The sequence below is a fragment of the Sorex fumeus genome, unplaced genomic scaffold (genome assembly GCF_029834395.1).
Source record: "Sorex fumeus unplaced genomic scaffold, SorFum_2.1 ptg000079l, whole genome shotgun sequence".
Taxonomy (NCBI): Eukaryota; Metazoa; Chordata; class Mammalia; order Eulipotyphla; family Soricidae; genus Sorex; species Sorex fumeus.
In genome coordinates this window covers 5,268,415-5,293,417 of record NW_026606136.1, presented here as the reverse complement: position 1 = coordinate 5,293,417, position 25,003 = coordinate 5,268,415, and positions in this window count along the sequence as shown.

The window sequence follows — 25,003 nt, the reverse complement described above, 5'->3', positions numbered from 1 at the left end:
CAAAGATGTGTGACGTTCAGGCTGAGGAACGTGAACCCTGGGACGAGTGGCCCCAAACAGCCCCGTGAAGCGCCCGTGAAAACCCTGCAGACGAGGGCTGGGGTGCAGCTCGTGAGGGGCACAGCCCGCGGGGTGCGGCCCCAGGTCCCAGGCTAACTCTCCTGCCCGCCAACTAAGAGACCTACCACATGTCCCACTCTTGTCAGGAGAAGGAAATGACCCAGCCACGCTGACCGCCCTCGAACAGCACCATAAACACTGAGAGGAAGAGTTTGCTAATCCCCAGTTATTGCAAATCGAGCATGAAGGAAGAAAGACTTGGCCTGGAAGGGCCCAGTGTCTGGTCAGCAGAACAGCACCCTTTGGTCTATGGCCATGCCACCCTGACTGTGACCTGTCTCGAGTTCTCAGGGCCTAAGCAGGGTGGGCCTGGTACTTGGATGGGAGAACAGCTCCACTCGGGGCCAGGCTCGAACCAACAGGTGTGAAACCATGCTTGGGTATCCAGGCTGCTATCAAGGCACGCCAGCCCCTGTGTGCCGGCGCACACTCGGAAGACACGTCTGGTGCCAGGCTGCCTCTTAGGGTCTGCTGATCCATGTGGGGAGGAAAGGAAGCATCCTGCCCTGTACGCTACGCCCAGTCCTGGTCTGCACTCACCCCACCCACAGCCACGTGCTGCATGCCATCACTTCCCCCGTCAACATCCATGCCCCCTACTGCCATCACCACCTCACCTCGATTTCCACATTCCCACGTGCCCCCCCATCAACGTCTACGTGAGCCCTCACCATCAGCTCCTCCACGCCCCGCCATCAACATCCATGTTATCATACTGCTTGAGCACACCAAACACCACAGACACACGTGTCCCACACTGCTACCAACACCAGCACCAATACTTGAAAATGTCTTAAAGCTGAACTGACAATCAGTACCCCGTTCATTCTCCTGAAGGAACGGCAAGAAAGAGTATGCCAGGCGCAGAGTCCTCCGACGTGTGGGAGCTCCATCCTGCCTTCCGATTCAGAGGGAGCGAGTTGAGAGGAGAGCAAACATGACCTATGATGGAAATGGAATCAAGCTGCGAGAGCCAAAGGGGATGACAGGGTAAAGGGCCTGTCTGTACACAGCGCCGTAGGTCTGTACACAGTGCTGTGTGCTCTGTACACAGTGCTATATGGTCTGTACACAGTGCCGTAGGTCTGGAAACAGTGCTGCGGGTCTATACACAGTGCCGTAGGTCTGTACACAATGCTGTATGATCTGTACACAGTGCTATACGTCTGTATATGGTGCTATATCAGTGAAACATGGGAGCTACCAGCTAGATGTTTCCTGTGCTTTACTAAATGTGTCTTGTTGAATTGTTCTTTATCTTAATTGGCACCCAGGTGGTCTGCCAGCTGCTTCCCAGATGCTTCTCAGCACAGCCCCTCACCAGGGACCCACTGGGGACCAGATGGAGCCCAGACTTTACCCTCCACTGCCAGAACGCTGAACTATGTGACAGGATACATCCATTCTTTCTTCACACAGAAGACACTAATATCCATGGAAAGCCACAATCCTAGTACCCCTCAGCCTCCAGGGGCTAAATCCCTAGGAGTGCTCTCATGGAGTTGGACTATGAAAGTTCACCCCAGAGAACAGCTGACTCAATGTGGAAGTTGCATAAAATCCCACCAAGCCCAAGAAGTGAAGATGATAGCCTAGAAGACTCCACCATCTTCTAGGTGGAAGTGAAGGAGTCTTAGAAACTCCAACCAGCCCTGTGACGGTTATACTCTCAGAGAGGCGTCAGGGACACCTGAGCTCAGGGAAATCATGGTACCGGTTCAAGGTGGCATGAGAGCAGACGTGAGCAGACAGTCTCCAGAAGTGATAGTGCTGAAGAGCGAGGTGGTCAAGGGTGTCCCAAAGACACCTCGGGGCTGTCCCCTGTGTGGCCTTTCCCCTGCTGTGGTCTGTGGAACAGGGTGGGCATGTCCCTGTCAGTGACACTCTCCCACGCAGAGGGCAGCAGGACTTCGCCACACGACTCCTGCGTTCTGCAGGCCTGACCGCCTCCCTCAGTCTTTCCTCCTCATGAGAGGAGGGATCACCTCCTCCTTAGTCAGGAGTCACTGATTTGTGGTTCTGAAGCCTCCACACTGCTCTTCCTTCGAGAGCCACGTGCATTTATGCAGTATTAAGGCACCACGACTGCCCGGCACAGCCACTGGGTCTCTGCTCCGTGTCAGGGAAGATCTCAGTTTCACCCGAGTCTGGCCTGTGTCTCCTGCAGCTGGAGACCCTGACCCTGACGGCTACCCACAGCTGACCTGAGAGCAGTGGTCCACCACGTTGGGTAGCCTGGTGCTGTCAGCCCCAGCATCAAAGAACATATCTAATCAATTCAGGATCCGTGGTCAGCCAGGCGTGGCAAAGGGATCCAGGACACACAATGGCCCTCAGGACTCCCCTCAGGACTGAGATGTGTCGCTCTCAGGCCAGGCCAAGGGAACACGAGCACTGTGGGGGCTCTGTCCTCTGAACTGCCTCATGAAACAGGGAACGGTCCAAGAGAACATCTTCCCCCCGCCTCACAACAGTGGTGAGGCCTCACCGCCCACCTCGCTTTCCACTGAACTCTTCCCTCACTTCCTGGCTTCACTTCCTCCTCACCTTGGCCCCCAAAGCTTCCCCCTCTGCTTCCCAACTTTCTGAACAAACTGGATTTCTGGTTTCATTGCGCCCTCGGCTTTCCGGCTGGATCATGCTGATTGTTTTGGTTATTATTTACACAAGACAACATTCCAGTGTTTCTGCTAAGACTCGTCCATTATCCCTGGCACCCACGTGCACTCCCTGTCTCTGCATGGTCTTGCTCTGCCGGGGACCCTGTGCTGGCAGTAGGCTTACCCAGAGGGTGCAGCAAACCCTGAGCTTCCCACCTGTGTGCGTGCCGTGGGGGTGGGGCACCTGCTGGGCCCCTGGCTGGAGGGACTCACATGCCAACACCTCTGTGCTCACCTCCCAGAGTGCCCCTGCCACCTGGCCTGCAGAGCAGTCACCGGAGCCCCCACCCAGACCCGAGTGGCTCCTCTGCCCCTGCGTGCCCCTTCTCTGAGTTGGCGGAGCAGTGGCACGTGCTTGGGTTAGGACGGGAGCTTTCCTCTGACCAATGCACTTCCATCCCTGCCCGTGACCAATGTATAGGAGATGGGTAGGGACACTGGCTTGCCGGCCCTGGAGAGCAGGAGTCCTTCCTGGCTCGAAATGGGCAGGTGTCTCACCAGTGACATGCAGATGGACGAGGGCATGTGACTGACATGCAGCTCCTCTGTGTGTCTTCAGGGAAAGGCACATTGAAATGTAGGGGCTTGGTCCAGGGGTGGGGTGCCTGGTCCAGAGGGTGCAGTACCCGGGCTCCGCTCATGGGTGGGATGGATGATGTGTCTGCACTCCGGAACCCACACAGACCACGGAGAAGTGAGACCACGGAGAGCTCGTGGGTTCTCCTGCGGGGAAGGCGTGTCCACAGGACAGACTGTTCCCCTCCTTGTTCCTGGCCATCGAATAGGGCACCAGACCCCACCTGATTTCTGTAGGACAGAGCCGGAAGTGGGGCAGCACCAGGTGCTGGGGTACAGGGAGCCCTCCGCTTGGGGGATGTAGGGTGTCACTCCTCTCACTGCCGTTCCCTGTGGTTCTGACTATTTCGGTTTTCTTTATGCTGAAACCACTGCATTCCATATTCTGTACAGTGCTCAAGTGATTGGACCCAAGTAAAAATAATAACTACTTTTCCCATTAAAAAATTAACTTTAATTTTATTTGTAGTAGAAAAGGGAAAAATGAGGATTGTTTAAACTACATTTGGTGAAGTTGAGCATCAAAGTTGATGTGTCTTTCTATTTACATGAAACCCAGTCTTATTTCCAGAAAGACTTGATTGTCAGGATAGTAGACAAAACTAGTAAGATGAGCTTGGGCCGAGTACCCCCACTCTCTACCCCTCCAAACCTGCTTCCCTTCATTGCGACAGCTGGGGCTGGGTCTCACATCACTTCCAAGAGGAAATCACTCCACACAGCCTCCATTATAATTGGGTCATTTGTAAACAAGACACTCTGACCCCTCCACTGAGACCATAACGCAGGGAATTTTCATTATTGCCTTTACAGTCTTTGCAAGTGATGCAAACATATTTTGGGAAATATTTGGGGCACTGAGATCTTTAATTTATAAAAATTGCTCATTCATTAAAATATAGAAACAAAACACCCCTTTTCTCCATTAAACTAAAAAAAAATCACATTCCATTAAACATTAAAGCGATTGCTTGAAGCTGTTTGAAAGAAAACTGTGATTTTCCAATTCACTGCCTGTCCCTGAAGGAGCATATCTTTACGTGCACCTGGAAAATGCTCAGTAATGAACTGCCACATTTGCCAAAACAGCTCCACTGCGCTTGGCATCCAGGGACTGACTTTCCTGCGCAGTAAATGCTCAGTAACACTCAGACCAAATTCAAGGAAGAGCTTCTAATTGAGACAGAAATGGAAGAGAATTTATCGGATCAATAAGAACATGAAAGTAGACTGAGATCACCAGGTAAATAAGACTGATAAATCAACATTCTGCACTCACTTAGCTTTAAATGATTATAAAACAGACAGGTATGAATATAGAGTCATATGCTCATGTCAGCGAGTTTTATCTGCTATTAAGCATTAGGATTATAGACATTTTAATTATAAGCATTATATTATTAAGCATATTACGTTTCCTTCCAAAAATCAATCTTGAGGGAATATTTCAAAAGGCCAGAACTGAACAATATGTGAGTAGCTTATTAACTGGGAGTGCCACTCTAGTGGAACATTAAATGAAAGACATGCCTCAGTTTGCCACGGCTAGCTCATCTTGTCATGTTGGCGTGAAACATCCATGAATAGATGCATCCACATGTACCTGTAGCATGAACAACACAAGTCATTCCGGAGGCTTCTCCTGCCAGACCCGATGCCAGGGTTCTGACCCGGTGCTGGGCGCCTCAGCAAAACCTGGTGCTGTGGCTGCATGTCTGCAGAGATGCAAGCTGAGCTCTGGTGCTCAGAGATGAGGCCTTCACGTCTCCATCTGGAAACCAAAAGAAGGAACTTGAAACCTGAAGATGGGCCTGTAGTGACAGTACAGCAGGTTTGCCTTGCACGAGGCCAACCTGGGTTCAACCCCTGGCATCTGTGGAGTCCCTGAGCATTGCCTGGAGTGATTCCTAAGTGCAGAGCCAGGAGTAATCCCTGAGCATTGCCAGGTGTGGCTCTACACAAGAACAAAGCAAAATGAAAACAAAAACAAAAAACCCCCAATACAGAACAAAACATGAAAGCAGACTACTGAGATCACACGCCTTAGACAAGTTATCGCTGACCCACGGCCCCGGGGCAGTGCCTTCCATCACTGACTGGCCAGGGCCTGGATCCTGGCGGCCTGCCAAGCATTCTGCACCAGAGGCCCACTGGGGATGGTCCAGGCCATGGACATGTGACGCACAAGCCTGGGTGCTCATTGGGCTCATCGGAGGATGTGCTCTGAGGGAGCTTTCTCTGGCAGGGAGGCTCATAGGACGGCGAGGAGGAGTGTCCTCTGTAGGCACACAGGCACGGACCCCAGAATGGCAGGAACGCAGGACAGGCTGGGCCGGCAGGCCTGGGTGATAGTCACGGGCCGCACCCGGGGGCTCTGACTCCCCACACTGAGTGGGACCCAGGAGACGATTCCTTTGTCACCACCAAGCCCCCTGGTGACAAAGAGCAGGTGGGAAAGGGCCTTCCTGAGCCCCAGGCCGGCCCCTCCGGCGCTCCCGAGGCCCTTCCAGCCCTCTCAGGCCTGTGATCTGGGGGCAGCAGGCACAGCCCCGGTGGTCCGGAGCTGTGTGGCTGGTGACCGGGCCAGGCACAGAGCAGAGTTGTCCCCTCTCATGGCAGCAACCCATACCCCACCCCCAATATGCATGCTTTGGAGTGAAAATGCTGAAATCTAAAAAGAGAAATCTAAAAAGAGAAATCTTTTTAAATTTAATTTAATTTAATTTAATTTTTTAAATTTTTATTAGTGAGACATCATAAGATACAGTTGTAGACTTACAAATTTTTGTGCTTGTGTTTCAATTATACAATGATCAAATACCCATCCCTCCACCAGTGCCCATTTCCCACCACCAAGGATCCCAGTATCCCTCCCACCCCCCACCCCCCATCCTACCCTGCCTCTGTGGCAGGGCATTCCCCTCTGTTCTCTCTCTCTCCTTTTGGGTGTTGTGGTTTGCAAAAGAGGCAATGGGTGACAATCATGTTTGGTCTATGGTCTACTTTCAGCAAGCTTCTCCCATCCTGGGAGGATCCTCCTAACACCCTTTATTTGGTTCTCCCTTCTCTATCTGAGCTCCTAAAAAGAGAAATCTTGGAAGACGTTTTTAAGTGTGCGGCCTGTGGGCCTGCCAGGTCTGGGTCACACCGGACAGCAGAGAGCTCCGGGCGCGCAGACCCGGGGCCGGGGGTCTCTGAGTCTAGGCGCTGCTGCAGTGGTTCCGAGGGGCTTGTAGAACACAAGCCTGGGAGACAGCCCTGTGGAGCCCAGCCTGGTCCCCGAGCCCATGAGAGGCAGGCGGGCCTGGTGCTGCCCAAGACCCCAGGGTTCAGAGGCTGCAGCCTGGGTGCTCATCACACGCAGAGACGTTCCCTGGGTCTATCGGTCACCAGTGCTCCGTGACTGCCTGGGAGGGGACCTCTGCTGGTGCCAGGCCCCTTCGTCACCTGGGCTGCCTTGGCTGAAGGACAGACTGTGGACGAGGGACGCGGTGGCCGTTAGCCCGCTTCCTGCTGTGTAGACGCCAGCTGACCTGGGAAGTGGTATAGTCTTTCTCTTCCCCACCCTGCCCCCACCCAGCTCTGCAGTCCAAGTGGGGGCCCAGCCTAGGCCCTGTGGGGGCAGCACCTGCATGGCCCTTGGCCCGTGGCTGAGACTGGGACCCTCTGGGGAAGCCACTCTGCCTCCACGTGGCCTCCCAGGTGGCCCAGCAGTTAGCCCCTGGCTCCACACTGGAGCCCAGGCACCCGGAGTGGGACGTGTCCCGGAAGGTGATGGCAACGTGTAACTTCCAGCGGGTGCCGAGAGAACAACAAGAGGAGAGTGAGGGTCTGAGCGCCCGCCTGGGAAACAACTCGTGTGCTTGCAGCACCCAGGGCCAGCACCTGTGGCCGCTGCTTTGTTTGAGAAGTTTCACGGCTCAGGGAAGTGCTCTTCCCCGCCTAAGCCCGTCAGCCTCACGGCACTGCTTCCCGCTCAGTGCATCCGCCGCGGATCGATAATGGATCAAGTGCAAACGCAGCCTCAGCCCGCAGCGGTGGAGGCAAACACACACCAGAGCCACCATGTGGCTCCTAATTAAAAGAAGGAGCACGGGGAGGGGGCAGCTTAATGACCTCCTGCTGCAGGGAGCAGGTGCTCCTGCCCCCCACACCTTCGCCGCCCCGCAGCAGCTTTCTAGAAAGTCTGTAATGGCAATTACACCCGAAGCAGCGGGCGATTTCCCAACAGCCCCTGCCTGTGGTTTTGGCTTTCCCACGGCTGACGCGAAGGCAGGGGACCACTGTTGGCTTTACAGGAACTGGGAGGGCTCCTCCCCCTCTTACAGGCAGCAGTCACACCCCAACTCCAGAACACAGCTCTCAGCCTTGCTCCCCAGGGACACGAACCCACACTGTCCCGATGTCCTTCCTCTCCTCCCCAACTCGAGAAGCTCAAGTAGTAGGGGCGAAAACAGGATGTGAAAGTCCAACTCCCCAAGGCACCGAGCTACTATTTGACTCTTTTCCTTATTCCCTAGGACCAAACCTAGTGAAGCAACCAAGGACACAGATGAGAGGTCTGGAGCATCTTCGGACATTTCCATCTCTGCCTCTGCATCCCTGCCTCAGCACCATCTCCGTCTCTGCCTCTCTGTCCCTGCCTCACCACTGTCTCCATCTGTCTCTGCATCCCTCTCTCAGCACCATCTTCATCTCTGCCTCTGCATCCCTGCCTCAGCACCATCTCCATCTCTGCCTCTCTATCCCTGCCTCAGCACCATCTCCATCTCTGCCTCTCTATCCCTGCCTCAGCACCATCTCCGTCTCTGCCTCTCTGTCCCTGCCTCACCACTGTCTCCATCTGTCTCTGCATCCCTCTCTCAGCACCATCTTCATCTCTGCCTCTGCATCCCTGCCTCAGCACCATCTCCATCTCTGCCACTCTATCCCTGCCTCAGCACCATCTCCATCTCTGCCTCTCTATTCCTGCCTCACCACTGTCTCCATCTCTGCCTCTGCATCCCTTTCTAATCACCGTTTCCATCTCTGCCTCTCTATCTCTGCCTCAGCACCATCTCCATCTCTGCCTCTCTGTCCCTGCCTCACCACTGTCTCCACCTGTCTCTGCATCCCTCTCTCAGCACCATCTTCATCTCTGTGTCTCTATCCCTGCCTCAGCACCATCTCCATCTCTGTCTCTGCATCCTTGCCTCAGCACCGTCTCCACCTCTGCCTCTGCATCCTTGTCTAATCACCGTCTCCATCTCTGCCTCTCTATCCCTGCCTCAGCATCTGCTTCTATCTCTCCATCTCTGCACTGGGGCGTGATCATCCCTGAGCGCTGTCATGTGGAACCACTTGAGAATAGACTCAAGAAAGACCTCCAGGCCTGAGTGAAGCAGGAGGGTACTCTGAGTGGGTGGCTCACCAGTGGTTCAGACCCTCAACCCAGACCCCTCCAGGCCCTGCAGAGGTGAGACCTGGATGAGGCAGTAAGTCAAACCTCGTTTGCCTTGTCTGCAGGTCAGACTCTGGTGAGTGGTCTGAGTCACCATAGGAAGACTCTCCAACCAGAAAGGGTGGTGGTAAGAGCTGTGGTGGGTTTTGTCAGCAACAGTTAGCCTTGAAAATTGTATTCTGGAATCTTCTTTCATTTTCCACAGTTATTGCAGAAAATGACAACCTACAAACATAGGCCTTTTGAATCTACTGTCTGCAAAGCAGCTGCTCTGCTCCTGGGGGACACATTAAGGTCCAAGGAACACATTTGCTGTAAAGAGCAAGTGAGCTTTTGTCTGTCATGAAACCTGATTCACGCCCTGATCACACGTGGAACCCGTGACACCCCCAGCCCACGTGAAACTGTGACACCCCCAGCCCACATGGAACCCATGACACCCCCAGTCCACGGGAACCCGTGACACTCCCAGCCCATGAGGAACCCATGACACCCCCAGCCCACGTGGAACCCGTGATACCCTCAGCCCACATGGAGCCCGTGACACCCCCAGCCCACGTGAACCTGTGACACCCCCAGCCCATGTGGAGCCCGTGACACCCCCAGCCCACATGGAACCCGTGACACCCCCAGCCCACGTGGAACCCGTGACACCCCCAGCCCATGTGGAACCTGTGACCCCCCAGCCCACATGGAGCCCGTGACACCCCCAGTCCACGTGGAGCCTGTGACACCCTCAGCTCACATGGAACCCGTGACACCCCCAGCCCACATGAACCTGTGACACCCCCAGCCCACGTGGAGCCTGTAACACCCCCAACCCCATGTGAAACCCGTGACACCCCCAGCCCACGTGAACCTGTGACATCCCCAGCCCACGTGGAACCTGTGGCACTTTCTTGTCCTCATGTGAAATCTGTAGATTTCTCTCTTCTCGCGTGGAACTGGTGACTGCCCCCAGGAGACACATGGCATAGGATCTAGCTGTGGTAGCAGCACATGGCTTCCAAACGCAGAGGTGAAAGATGGCTTGTGGGTCCTATGGCGCGTCACTCCCAACCTCTCCCGGCCATCTTCAGAGGAGCTGGACCAGGCCTGCAGCATGTGCCTCTCTTCCCTCCAGGGCTGGGTCCTCGGGAGCAGGGACCTGGACAGGGTGGGCAGCCCTGGAGCTGGGCCAAAGGGAGGCACAGGGGAGAGAGCTGGGGCCACCACTGAGAGGATACCCAGAGGGTTCTGCAGGTGTGTGTCCAGCTGACTGTGTGGCAGTCTCCAGCTAGAGCAGGCACACCTAAGGGAATGGTGTAGAGGGAGAGCCAGGGATGGGCAGATTTGATGCCCAGAAATGAAGGGGCCTAGGATGAGAGGAATTGTGCCTGCCCCCTCCCTGCCCCGGCACCCATCTGCCTCGTTACTCCACGTTGGGAACTGAGCCCTGCAGCCGCCACCCAGGGCCTGGAGATGGTGCAGGAAGGGCACAGCCACGCAGCCAGCAGGTTGCAGTTACTCTGCATCTGGTTCCTGCACTCTCTGTGTTCTGAGAGACAGAGAGAACGTGGTCAGTGAGGGCTGGCCCGGCCAGCTCCTCTGTCCAGCACTCATCGCGCCATTTTTCTCAGCCCTGGAGGTTCTTGATTGGAGTCAGCAGGCCCTTGGCTTTGGGCGTGGCAGAGCCCAGGCTGCACCCAGCTGGCTAGAGGCTGTCCGATGAATCTGTGTCTTCCGAAAGATGGTCGCTACAGCACTTGCTCTGCAGAAATGGCATAAACCTTCAGTGAACTCGGTTGAACAGGATGACAAAACTCCTGGTTTTGTAATTGAGCGCAGAATTTGTGGCCAGTTCAGGCCTCTGGGACGCATGCAGTCAGACTCACCGTGAGAGACGTGGCAGATGGCAGACCCACCACCTCCCCTCACTCCCCAGCCCGGCCCCCTGAGCCCACAGGTGCTGTGTGGGCATTGCGCATCCCAGGGGCCCCGCAATGCAGAGCACGGGTGTGTACTACAACCGCAGCTGCAGCGCTCGGATGGCGTCCACCGAACCAGCGCCCGCGTCTCTCGAGCACCATCAGCCGTGTGTGTGTGTTTAGCCACAGAAAGTGTCCCCTGGGCAGTCATGGGTTCCATCCAAGGCAAAATCATATTGAAAAATTCATGCCCATCAGTGAACCAGACTTCCGACTCTGGAAACAATAGGAACGCGTCAGAACAGGGGTGTTTGATGGCAACACAATGGGGGCTGCCAGGGGGCTGCCGGCTGCAGAGGAGGCCCTCCATCAAAGGCTCCTGCTCATCGTCACTGGCTGCCATGGGCCACACCAGCTTCCGCTGGGGCTTCCTTGAGGAATCCCTGAAGTGGATTGGAGTGGGAACCCACTGACCTCAGAGAACGGGCCATTGTGCTGGGCTTCCTTGGCAGCCTGAAGGCCCACGTGTGAAAGCCAGGTGGCGAACAACCAGACAGTGGAGCGCACTGGCCCCTGCCGTTGCCCCCTCTGTCTCTGCAGTAGGAACACTGCCGGAGTCGTTCTCTTCCCAACCACAAGGCGCATGTTTCTGGGAGAGGTTTTGAGCCAGCAGGAAGGCGACCGAGTCTTGCTGTGAGGCCAGGGAGAGTCCGAGCAGGGAGAGGGTCTGTGGGCTCTGGGTTGGAGCCCGGGCAAGGGCTGGGGACACCAGCTGCAGCCGTGGCCCATGGAACAAACTGGCCAGCGCTAAGCTCAGTCATGCTGTTGTGGTGTGTGACTCTAACAACCAACACTCCCTGCCAGCCTGGCAAGAGTCTGGCGGACTCCCCAGAGATGTGCCCACTAGGACACTGTGTCACCCTTGTGTCTGGGTTTAGGTCGTTTTGGTTTTGTCTTAATCAATCTTGAAATCAGTTTGTTCTGTTGTGGCAAAAATTTCCAGACCAGCTCACATGCAGTTGCTGAGTGACGAGGGTCAGGATGAGCGAGTGACAAGGACAAGGGTCAGGGTAGGCGAGTGACAGGGTCGAGGGTCAGGGTGAGCGAGTGACTGAGGCCAAGCTGTAAACAGCTGCTGAGAAGGGGCAGCGGCCACAGCCTTCACCTCACCTGTACACGCAGCTCTGCTCGTCCCTGCTCTCCCTGGGACCCCTGGGCCAGCTGACCGCCTCACAGGCCCCCAGGTGGCCGGCTGCCCCCAGCCCCTCATCTGCCAGAGCAATGCTGTGCAGAAGACTTTCCAAAGCAGTCACGTGGAGAGGTGGAGGAGTGGATTCCCGCCTGGCCAGGAAGATGTCAGGAGCCTTGATTCAAAAGCCAGGGTGCAGACCCACGACCACTGCCATCGGCAAGCCTTGAAGGTCAGTTCTCAATCGCACTGTGAGTTCTTAGGTGGTTGCTAGCAGCAGGAGCTGTTTCTCTGAGCGTCCTGGGCCACGCAGGTCAGCAGCGGGGAGGGCAGCGCTGGCCCATGGCTGTGAGGCAGCCCTGCACTCAGCCAGCTGCACTCGGAGTGCGGCCAGCGTGTTCCACACAGACCCACACCTCCAGGACTGAGCAGACTCTGCCCTTTGCAGTACCAAGTTTCTCTGGCGAAGTTCAGAGCTGCCCCCGGCCGTGAGGGTGTGTTGGTCTCCACAGCACTTGCTGCAGTCAGGTCTGCAGCCCACGTGACTGGACTGCAGCCTGTACTGGCCAGGGGGGATGAGGCACTGTTTCACCATGAGGAAGGGACCAGAGCTATTCTGCTGCCTGGGAAGGACGAGAAACCACAATGCCCAGAACAGCCAAAATGGCTCTGCAGTGAGTCTGCAGCGAGAGGCCGGAGCACGCGAGGTGAGACCACACTGCCACGGCGGGTCTGAGCAGCCCCAGGGAGAGAGCCCCCTCCTCTCAGGGCACAGAGAAGGCCCACAGGGCTGGGGCTGGCCTTGCGGCATTCACAGGAGGAGCAGGGACCAGAGACCCGGGAAGCACCTTGAGAATGAGGAAACCCTGGGCGCAAGCCATGGGCACAGCACACGGCAGGAAGTGAGTGGCTGGGACACCCATCGACGGGAAATGCTCACTGTCTCTGGAGTGGGAGTAGGCGTCAGTACTCCAGCTGTTAGGAGCTCCTGTTCAACAAGAAATACCTGGTAGGGGCATGAGGTACAGCAGACAGACAGGGAACAGCTGTCTTTACCAACTACTAAAGGCTACCAACTACTAACAACAGCACTTTCCTCTGGGGTCCCGTGTCCTGACTTCAAGCCATACAACAAAGAATTAGTTATCAAAAGGGTGGTGTTATAATAAAATCAGACACACAGAGCTAGAGCTTTAAATAAATACACACAGAGTTTACTAATGACAAAGAAGCAAAGACCATACTGTGGAAAAAGGAGTCTCTTCAGTGAACAGTGCTGGGAAAATGGAACTTTCACATGCCCAAAATAAAACTAGATCACTACCGCACATCATCCACAAACACTGACGCACACGGGTGACAAAGCCGCAGAGGCAGACCCAAATTTCCTGAACAGAAGACAGTGATGGTCCCTAGGCCCCACCATCAGGGTCGTGTTTGGAGGCCCAACTCACAGGCAAGAGAAGAAAAGAAACAAAAGTAAGAATAAACAAATGCACTGCAGCAAATCACAACATCCACAAAACCAAAACAGAGCAACCCAACAATTAGGGAAAAGTTTTTGCGCATCATACCTCAGACAAGGGGCTAATACCCCAATACATGGAGAACTCACAGCACCACACAGAAAAGTCAGAAATCCACCAAAAATGGGCTAAAGACATGAACAGAAACATTTCCAAGAAGACGCTGACGATCCACAGACACAGGGAGCGTCGTCCAGTGTCACTTACCAGAGAATCGCAAGTAAAACGGCCCCGAGACCCCTCAGCTGGTGAGAGAGGTCGACACAGAGCCAGCAAGTGTGACATGGAGTGGGGACTCCAGTGTGCTCTGGGCAGGGACTGGGGCAGCCTCCGGAGGGCCTGAGCCCTGACAACGGGAATTCTGCAGGGCGCTCACCTGGAGGAACGAAAGCCCCCTCGGGTATCTGCACCCTCCGTCAGAGCAGCACTGGTCACAGCCAGGGCCCGTGGACACCACCAGGGCCACGGTGGGGGAGGATCGGATCAAGGTGGATCTTGTAAACTCCACAAGTCTGCTCTGCCATTAAAGATGGATTTTTTGCAACAAACTGGATAACAAAATGGATAAATTGAGACAAGTATTCTGACTAGTAAAAAAGCAGGATGTGAAAGCAATCACTGAATGTTTTACTCACACATGGGCTACGAATAACGCAAACGAACTGGAATAAAACGGTAGAAGTGACTTTTAGACTTGGTTCAAACTATACTGGCAGTTTCCAAAAGGGACAGGAAGGGATGGGTGGGAGGGCAGAAGGATGAGTTTGATCCTGAAATGAGACAGGAACTTTTGTGGTGTGTGTCTGGAGGCTGTTGACTAAACTGTCACAGCACTGTAGACCAATTTGACTTACAAGATATTTGCCTCTGAAATTAATTCTAGAATGACATATACATATATACATACATATGCATATGCACACTCATATATATATGCATACTCATATACACACATATACTTACACTCAAGGGCACACATATATGTTTATATGCACACATGTTTATATATATACAACACACATATGCTCACACATGCATATGTACACATACACACATGCATACACATGTATACATGCACCTACTTGTTTGTACAACTATGAGAACTGTGGTGCCATGTTGTGGGAGCAGATTTCTTCCTGTGGAACCCCACCCAGATAGACAATTATGTGGAACGCGTGGATTTGTGGCTGTTTAGAATACAACGTGGGGCTGTGTGCTAAGCTCTGATTGCCTTGTGCCTATCCACGCCTCCCACCTCTCTCTGTGTGTCTTTTGGCCCCCCACGGAATGGCCCTGTAACTGAATGCAAGAAGCCAGGAGCAGCGCTTCGGCAGGGCAGGGAGCATGAGTACCCCCAGTTCCCATCAGCCCATGCCAATGGTGAGCAGCGTGGAGTCAGTGCTCAGGGACTCAGGGAAGTGGGGAGAGAAGCTGTCTTGGGACTGAGGCTGTGACAGCAGGTGGCGGCGGCTGTGCCTGTCAAAGGCAAATGGTGGCCATTCAGAAATGATGGTGATTTTATTGACTGAAAGGGCCTCGCAAAAATAGATGCAGATTAAAATTAGCACAAAATAACAAGAAGTTGCTAATTACCAATATGAAATATTGAGTGGTCGGGAAGGACACGGCGGAAATCTCATTACTGTCCGCTGGGACACAGTAATGGGGTTGCACTTTCCTGCTGGAAATGAGTCACTGACGGGGCCTGGCCCCCCACAGCCCAGTGGGCAGTGCACACGAGGGCAGCCGGGAAGTCGAGTCTGAAACCCGACTCCTACCTGGTGACCACGAGACTTCCCTGGGCGTTCGCTCTAAAAGCCGGCATCTACTCCAAAGCCTGGGGGGTGGGGGCTTCCAAGTTCCTTATGTGCCCGTGTTTGAGCCAGAATCAAAGGAAGCCAGTGAAGGCCGTCCACTTGGAAACAGAACCGGAAACTTGGGGCACACAGGCTGCTGTGTGCTGAGCCAGAGACTTGACAGAGACAAACTCATGTACATAGAAGTATACTTTACAACACACACACACACATACACACTCTATCCCCACTCACACAACTTCACTCACACAGACTGCACACACTTACACACCACACACACTCACAAACCACACACATCACACACACTCCGTATATACTCACACACCACACACACCTCACTCTCACACACCACACACACTCATACACCACGCACACTCACATGACCTCTCTCTCACACACCGCACACACTCACATAATACACACACTCACGCACAACACACATACACACTCACACACCACACACCACACACACACCACAAACCTCACACGCAGGTCAGTCATGCCCCCCCCCCCCCCCCCCAGAGACTCCCAGGCAGCTCCCAGGGGATGAGACCCTCAGGAGCCAGACGCCGCGAGCTGGCCGGGGCAGGCAGGCCCCCGGCCGCAGGACTCTGCACACCCAGGGAGTTCCTGTGGGGTGCCCGGGGAAAGCCTGGCGCGCGGGCTGAGATTTGGGTTGGGGTCTTCAAGGAAGCGACTGTCCACTGAGGGAAGCTATTTGGGTTGGAGCTTCCAGGGAAGTGGCCGTCCGCTGAGCAGAGGTCACGGGTGAGGCTGATGGTGGGCCTGGGACCCTTGGCGCCACACCACGCGCAGCCCAGACTCCAGGTCCGAAACGCAACAGCCCCACCCCCGCTGAGGCCTTTTCCTCTGAGAGCTGGAAGCAGGACCCCCTTTCAGGTGACCTACAGAAGGCGGAGGTGGGGGTCCCTTGTCTACCCAGGCCCAGACCAGCAGGGCTGAGGGCACAGTGTGGGAAGCACAGGTGCAAGCCCTGGACCCTGGGCTCTCCCTTCACCGGGCCACCCTGAAGGCTGGGACCCAAACTGTCATGTCTGTGCACGCTGGGCCAGTCGGGCTTGAGTCTTCCAGCAGTGAAGTGCTTACAGAGGGTGGTCATGAGCACCTTCAGACCCCAGTGTGGCACAGAGGCCCCGGGGGCTGCCCCCGCACCTTCCAGAGAAGGTGCCTGGGAGCCACGGAGACCCGACGCGGCATGAGCATGAAGTAGCTTCCCACTGACCAGAGAGGCAGGAATGAGCAGACAAGCCTCTCTGGTCAAAAGAGACGATGTGGGAGTGAAAGCCACACGCCTTCACTCTCACACACCACACACACTCATACACCACGCACACTCACATGACCTCGGGATGGGGCACGTTTCCTCGTTGCTCTGCCCAGTCTGGAACACGGAGGCCCTGAGACTCGCCAGCCGCACGTGTGAGGGGCTGTGTGAGGTCCGAGCAAGGGCTTCCTTGCCTTGGCTTCACGAGCTTCGTTGCAACAACCAAGGGATGCCGCTTCAGGAGGAACTGCACGAGCTCAGGCTCTGTGGGCCCAGCTTCATGCCTTCTGTGCCTGTGATGGGACATGGTTGGGGACCTGACTCTTCCGCCCTAAACTCACGCCGCGTTTTCAGGCACGAGGAAGCCTCTCATGGCACGTGTCCAGGCTGACGTCAGTCACATCGGTGGGCTGTGAGGGCACCTGGGCCCCACAGAGCCCACGCGGCTGACAGCAGCATCTGCTCGAGCACCCCCTCAGAGCTGCTGCTCCCTCATGGCCAGCTCACTAGCCTAGGAAGACACTTCCACGTTGGGAACACTGCTGGAGGCCAGCCCCTTCCCAGGAGCGTCTGAGCGCCATGGAGACACGGAAGACACGGACAGGAACTGCAGTCCTGAAGGCAGGAGCGCCCTGGATGGAGTCACTGAAGCCTGTCGGGCAGAGCCGCCTGGTAGCCAGGGTTGAGGTCCTACGGGGAGCTGGGCAGGGCCACGGCAGTGGATGGGAGAGATACGGGAACCAGGGTTGGGGAAGGAGAGCACTCCAAAGCTTTGATTTTCCCGCTGCTGCACCAAGGTAGGAACCAGCACTTCAGAATTACTTCAGAATTCCCACAGAGAGGAGGCGCTGTGCAATCCCAGGCTTCCGAGACCACCTGTCACGGGTGGACGCGTAGGCGCTCCATCGGGAAACTGATGATTTCGGCTGTGCTGACTCGGTGCATTTGTGCTGACTCATTGCGTTCATGCTGACTCACTGGATTTCTTTCTTTCGTTCGTTTTTTTTTTTTTTTTTTTTTTTTGCTTTTTGGGTCACACCTGGCAACGCACAGGGGTTACTCCTGGTTCATGCACTCAGGTATTACTCCTAGCGGTGCTTGGGGGACCATATGGGATGCTGGGAATCGAACCCAGGTTGGTCGCGTGCAAGGCAAAGGCCTTACCCACTGTCCCATGGCTCCAGCCCCATGATTTCTTCCTAACTCACTGGATTTTCACTGGTTCACTGGAGTTGTGCTGACTCACTAGTTGGTATTGACTCACTGGGTCTGTGCTGACTCACTGGTCTGTGCTGACTTGGTAGGCTTCTGTGTGGTTAAGGGGACACTCTCAGGGTCTGCCCACCTCCCAACTCTACCTCCAACTCTCCCCCTGACTCTGTCCTGGGCCTCCTGACCCATAGCAGTCTGCAGAGACCCAGGGATTTTGCCTTCAGTTTTACCCAAGATGCGTTTGGGGTTTAGTGATCAGGGCACCCTCCAGGGAACATGCCCGTTCTTTACACTATTACGGCTTTGCACTTGTGTTCACATATGTGAGCATGTCTGTGCTTGTTTTACGTACACTTGGTACCTGCTTTGCACGCTCTTGACCTTGAGATAGTAACCAGCAGTTGTAATAGGGTTTGCTATTGAGCAAAGACACCAGATGGCTATTTTTCTAGATGCATTATGGAGTCATCTACCGTCTGAGAACACTTTCCTGCAGCAGGATCTGTGGGGAGCTCACTGCTCTTCCAGAGGAAGGGAGACCTGGGCCCGCAGGCACCACGATCCTCTGCCCGTGAGAATCGACCACCCACTCAGGGGCGGCTGAGAGCGCTTATGAAACCACAAAAGCAACTACTAAAGGAAAAGGTTAAACTAAGGTGAGCAAAAGACAGGGAAGAAACTACAACTCTTCATAGCACTGAACCTGGAGTGTCCTCCAAATTCAAAGGACACTGCAGCAAGAACGCATGAGATGAAATAGCAATAAAGTTCATGACAAAATCATGCATGTCTTGCCATGTGTGCCAGTCATAGGCTTTATGGTGCCATGTAACTCATGTCTCACATAACGCATATTTATCACATGGCTCCTGTATGCCACAAAACATATGAGTCATATAACTTATGTATATCATATAACAGATGGTTATCGTATAATTTGTTACTCTGTAACCTGCGTGTCATGCAACTCATGTGTGCTATACAACACGTCTGTTACAGGATTCATGTGTGATAGGGCCTACACATGTCATAGAACATGTGTCATGTACTGCCTTTGTGCTGCATAACGCATGCTTGCCATGGTATGTATATTTGTGAGACTCGAGTATGTTACACAACACACACAAATCATGAAACATCCATGCACTGTGACTTGTGTGTCATGTAACATGCATGTGTCATATGAAGCACATGTGTTGTGTCATCCGGGACTCGGTACTCCCTGAGGGGGACAGAGGCCTTCTCGGTGTGAGCTGGGCAGGAGCAGCAGAGCCACAGGCAGCCCGGGGGATCCTGCCTCACGTGAGAAAAGTCTGGGAGGCTCGCAGCCCCTCGCCTGCCTCTGACGACGCTCTCCACCCTGCTCAGAGCCCCACAGCACTCCCCATTCCTTCACATCTGAAATGTGGAATATTTAAGGAGATTTTTTTTAAAAGCATGTCACAGGAAAAGAGCAAGATTCCATAAACTCAGCAAGAAATCTATTTTTATAAAAACTCTCATTTACAAGAAATTGAAAAGATTTAATTTCCAGTAGCATCAAAAAATGGCTTCAATAATTAGGAAACTATTTCCTTTGGCAGCAATTGGGTCCAACATATAATTTAATTGCTGTCCATTACATGAGTGATAATGTAGGCAGAAGTTCTTAAAATGCAGCTGCATTTCATCCAAAGTTACGATCATAAAGACATGGCACTTCAGAAGCTGGGAGATTTTGTTTTTGCAAATTCTGCATTTAACATTTCCAAGGCCCAATTTTGTCCTTCAACTTCATAACTGACACACTTTTCCCTCAACAATGCAGCCCCCACTAAGGTTGGAACCGATCTTGGGAGAAGCAGGAGGCCGACCCACAGGGGCCCTGCCGGCCCCTGGACACTCTCGTGGCTGCGTGGGACCCTCAGGAGGAGCAAAGATCTGAGGGCCCCCGTCCTGAGGAGCCATTGGCTTCCCAAAGTCTAGCCTTGGCTTCCCAAATGCCAACAGGAGTCTGCGTAGGAGGCTGTCCCTTCAGCTGCCACCGAGGCTCAGCAACAGAGGGCGTGGGCAAAGGGTCACCCTGGGACTCGGCGTCTGGGCCCAGTGGCGTGAAGCCGCATGCTTCCTGTCTGGCCGTGATCAGACGTCACTCTCCCGCCTCCAGGCCCTTGCCACGTCTCCTCCCCAGCTGGCCGCTCACTAGCCGAGACCAGCACCGAACGCAGACACACGGCTCCAGACGGCGGTGGGAAAGGCAGCAGCACCGGGCGTCCCCTCATGTCCTGGCTCTCGGGCCCAGGAGTCGGCCTGTGCTCAGGCACAGCAGCTCCAAACTCTGTACTCCTGAGTCTGGAACATTCCACACAAATCCCAGCAGCGAGCCGCAGCACAGCCTCCGGCCGGCCCTCACTGCGCATTCCCGACTCAGCATCCAGGACTCCTTAGAGCCTTGATGCTGATGCAGCCACACAGGCCGAGTCCCTCTTCTGGCTTCCCCTGAGGCTGAAGGGTTAGAGGCCAAGGCCGAGTTGTGCAGGCCAGCCCTGGGGCCACAGGGCATGTCATGCTGCTCCGGTCATTCCCCGTGCTGCGTAGAAGGCTCTGTGTGACAGAGACCACTGTGAGGACAGTGCTGAGGGGTGCACTGTGACGGGTGGTTCTGCAGTGTCTGTTTCTGCACACACTATACTGAGTGTCTGTCTGCACACACCATCCCTCAGTGTGGGACAGATTAGTGGTTCCTCAAGGTTAGTGGGTGAGGCACCAACTTCCCCGAGGCATCCGACATGGATGTCCCAGGCTCCCGGTCCCCAGGGCCATTCCGCGTGTGCTGTGAGCAGGACACATCCTATGCACAACTCAGGAGATAGTCTGCCTCTCTCGGCCGATGGATTGAAGCCCAGCAGTTCTAGGGTGAGGAGGAGAGGAGGGGGCTAGAGAAACAGGGGGCTGGGGCACCAGGGTCCAGACAGCCTGAGGGGACCAACAGTGGACCTCAGCCCAAACTCAGACTTCTGGAGCCTCGTGAGTGGATCTGCCTGGAGCTTGGCCTGTCCGGAAGGAGCTTCCAGGGCAACGTCTGCACCTCAGAGCAGCAGCACGGCCAGCAGCTCCGTCTGCACACGGGCTATGGCGAGGGGCTCAGGTTGGAAGTGGGGCAGCCACCACTGAGAGTGGAGACCTGGGGCGCTCCACGGACAGCCCCCACCTGCTCTCCAGAGTCAGTGCCCACGGGGAAGGAGGAGTTGCTGGGGGGGGGGGGAGGCTCAGGCAGGAGAGGACTTGGAGGCCTGCTGCAGTGGTCTCAGAGCTGAGCATGGCCATGACTGGTGTCTGCCCAACCAGTCCCGCAAGTGTCCTCCCACTCCAAGTCGGCCCCTACTCTCTCGAATTGTCTTTGGTTTCCACTTTTTCACCATCCACATGGTTTCTCGAGTATTTTGTCCTGGAGCGGTCAATTCAATGGCAGTTTTCTTCGTGAATTTCCACCCACTGAGTAAGGAGCGACATAACAGAGACTTTCCTGATGTTGCTTCTAAACATGCGGTTACATTTGTGTTTGCAGATGCAGGTGCAAGCAGCTGGCGCTGTCACAGGGGTGAGACACAGGCATGATCCCTGAGCACCCTCAGGAGTAGCCCCAGAGCACTGCTGAGGCGTCCCCCAGACAGAACAAAACACGAGCTCTGTGGGAAGCAGGGGTGGGAAGAACCAGAGTCTGCTTGGTGATGTTTCTCATTTCGTTTGTGTTTCCAGGTCAGACTACCAGTGGATGTGCTCATGTTTGCAGGGCAGATGCCGCCTTGGGAATGCCAGGGGGCAGAGTGCGGCCTTCTGGGGTGGGGGGTGATCCTTGAGAATAAGTGAGCAGAGCTGGGGAGTGACTGAGGATGCTGTGTGCACAGCCCTAACCACCCACCTGGAGCCAGGTGAAGAGTGGTTGCACTGCAGGGCACTGTCCTCCCCCATCCCCCCGCCCCAGTTCCAGCTAGCCCCAATGCTAACAAGGGGGCTGAGTCTCGTCTTTTTTTTTTTTTTTTAGCTTTTTGGGTCACACCCGACAATGCTCAAGGGTTACTCCTGGCTCATGCACTCAGGAATTACTCCTGGCGGTGCTCAGGGGACCATATGGGATGCTGGGAATGGAACCCGGGTCGGCCGTGTGCAAGGCAAACTCCCTACTTGCTGTACTATCGCTCCAGCCCCACATTTGGTTTTAAGGGAAGAACGAAGCACCATGAGGAAACTCCTCATTTTATCCTGGGAGGAACCAGGCTAATTTTCATGCTAACATGGTAACAGTAGAATTTTATTGACCAGATTTTGCATCACTGTTTAAGTACATTTCAAAAAAGACTTTTAAAATAATAATAATAATTTTGAAAACCAAGTTTTCACTTTATTTTTAGTTGTCTAAACTTAGCCTGAGGCCTCTGGCTGGTTTTGAAAACCAGCCAATCTCTTTAGAAACGGTTTTATTCGTGGGGAGTGTGTGATCTGGGATTGGGAAGTGGAGGCGGGAGCTTTGCAGGGCACTGCCCAAGGCCCGGAGAAGAACGTGGGGCCTAAGGGGCAGGTCCGAGAAGCCGAGGGGGGCTGGCATAGCTCAGGGTCGAGCCTGGGGTGAGAGTAGACACCGTCTCACAGGGACTGAACTGTGCGTCCTCTAGCAACTCCCAAGGCCAGGGTGTCCCGAAGGTGACTGGGCGTCCCCGGGGCCTGGAGAACTTCCGCTGACCACACTCGGGATGTCCAGGCCCGAGCCCGCAGCATCTCGGACAACAGAACAGAAAAGAGCATCAGGGAGAGAGACAGAGAAGCAGACAGAATGAGCTGGAAAAGGGAACTGAAACAACCCTTCGGAGCTCCCACTTCGGAGGAACCACAGACAGGAGCGGCCCCGCGGACTTCCCAGTGAGAGGCTGGTCAGGAGCGCAGCGACGTCACCGGCACCGCCCGCCACCACCTCCGGAAGCGGCTGCTGGACACTGGGGCTGCGTCACGCTGGCTGCAGGCCACAGTAAACCGAGTCTTCCCAGGCTCTGGCGAGTGGGTGGTCTTCCATGGCGTGGAGAGCACACGATCAGGCTGGCGAAGGTTTTGTAATTAAATCAGATTGCAAACCACACGGAGCAGAACGGGTACGTGTGTGCGAAACGGAGCTGCTCCAGAGCCTGGTTCTGGAGTTCGGCAGCACCTTCACCTGGCACCAGAGGAAGGTGCGGCCCCTGCCACGCTCCTGTTTGTGTCTCCAACAAATGAACGAAGACCAAGGCTCCAAATGTGGCCGGACACAAAGTGCCTTCCAGGAGCAGGCTGCAGAGACCCCACTCTCCGCCTGGCTGCCTGCTCCCAGGGACCTGCTGCAGCAGGACAGACCCCGGGGGCTCAATACATGTCTCCTGGAGAGGGTTTGGGGAACACCAACAATGCACCTGGAGAGGCCACGGGAAGCACCCACAATGCACCTGGAGAGGGCGTGGGAAACACCCACAATGCACCTGGAGAGGGCGTGGGGAAACACACCCAATGAAGCTGGAGAGGGTGTGGGGAAACACCCACAATGCACCTGGAGAGGGTGTGAGGAAACACCCACAATGCACCTGGCGAGGCCACGGAAACACCCACAATGAACCTGGAGAGGCTGTGGGAAGCACCCACAATGCACCTGGACGGGGCATTTCTGCCCTTTGTCACAAACATTTTGGTGGTGTCACAAACAGACAATTTCTGCCATAAATTCTGGTAGAATAAAAGCTACTGGTAGTGAGTGAAGAGCCGAGCCAGTGTATTGATGAGTACTGATAGCAGGTTCTTCAGGTGTTCAGGTCTGACCTTGTCTGGGCCGGGTGCTGTTTGCTTCTTTACCAACGAAATGGCGTGTCGGATTTCGGAAGGGAGAACGTTGGGAACGACATATCCATCCTGTGGAATTTGGTATGTCGGCAAGTGGACATGGCTATCGAAGAGATTTGAGTAGAAGTCATGGATAATCTTCTCCATGGCCGTTCTGGAGGATGTGATGGATCCATCAGGACGTCGGAGGGCAGTCATCTTGGTCTTATAGTTGGCGAAGGACAGGCGGGCGTAACGAATACTTTTCCCAGCTTCTGCCGCATCTACCAGTACTTCTGCTCTTCTCTCTTTGAGGTCTTCCTTGATCGCATCTCTGCACTGCTTTGCGAGCTCGGATGTTTGCTTGCGGTTGCCTGAGGCATGCGCCAAACCACGCTGGCGAGTTCGCTCAAGAGTTTTCGAAGACAGGTGTTTTTTTGTGGCTATCTCTCTCTTGGCATTCCTCGCACATTCATGGAGGTGCTGAACCAGTCGATCATATTCCTCGTCAATGTTGTCAACAATGGCATCTTCCCATGTTGCCGCAATAGTGCCAAAGAGTTCCCAGTTGGTGGTCGTTCTGGTAGTTCTCTTTTTGAACTTTGCAGCCCTTTCTCCCCGCTCTGTGAAGTAGAATTTTGCACGAAGGAGACGGTGGTCCGATCCCGTTTGAAATTTTGGGACAACAGCGACATCGGTCAGGCAAAACCATCGATTGAATATGATGTGGTCTATTTCGTTGTGGAATCGTCCACCGGGAGACTCCCATGTCCAACGTTTAGATTCTGCCTTCTGGAACTGTGAGTTACCATGGATGGTCTTGGTCGACATGATGAACTCAGACAGTCTCTCACCCTGTTCATCCCATTCTAGGCCATGGGTCCCGATGTGGAGTTCTTCAGCTGATCTTCTCGGTCCTATCTTGGCATTAAAATCACCCACGATGATCTTGTAGAAGGTGTGGTCTTCTTTATAGAACTTCTCCAGCTCCATGTAGAACTTCTCGATTTCTCTTTCATCATAATGAGATGTTGGTGCGTAGACAACGAAGATAGAAACTGCAGGCAGTGAGCCACATCTATTCAAATGTAAACGTCTGATTCGGGTTGTTAGGCATTCGAATGAATCAATGTTCTTGGCCAAGTTTGTGTTGACAAGGACACTGACGCCTCCGACACCTCTGAATGCAAGGTTCCGTCCCAATGGAAAACCAGCAGGACCGTACTACTGTTCAAGAAGGGAGACATCCATGACATTGGCAACTATCGCCCTATCTGCCTATTGTCTGTCATCTACAAGTTGTTCACTCGAGTCATCCTAAATAGGATTGGCAGAACACTAGATGAAGGACAACCATGCAAGCAAGCCGGGTTCCGCAAAGGATTCAGCACCATCGACCATATCCACACGATAACCAAGCTCATTGAGGTTTCTCGGGAGTTCAAGATGCCGCT